This window comes from Cynara cardunculus (genome assembly GCF_001531365.2).
Source record: "Cynara cardunculus var. scolymus isolate 2C chromosome LG 14, CcrdV1, whole genome shotgun sequence".
Classification (NCBI taxonomy): Eukaryota; Viridiplantae; Streptophyta; class Magnoliopsida; order Asterales; family Asteraceae; genus Cynara; species Cynara cardunculus.
In genome coordinates this window covers 11,149,581-11,149,915 of record NC_037541.1, presented here as the reverse complement: position 1 = coordinate 11,149,915, position 335 = coordinate 11,149,581, and positions in this window count along the sequence as shown.

Sequence of the window (335 nt, the reverse complement as noted above, 5' to 3'; positions counted from 1 at the left end):
CGTTGAATAGAACTCAAGACATATCTTGTATTTGAATAAAGTCACCTTATTTATCTGCCAAAACAGCATATTGTTTCAGATTCATACCATTATTTATTAGTTTCAATAATTACGTAGTTTTTTCTACTTTATATTATAACTAGTGTTCGGCATCGCGCGTTGCGCGATCAATTAACTTTTTTAGAAAATATTGAAGTTAAATGGGTCGATGGTCATAAATCAATATTAAACTAATAAGAATAGATATTACATTTGATATAAAGTCACCTCATCATCCTCGATCGTTTTTTATATATATCATTAAATAATAATTTATATATATATATATATATATA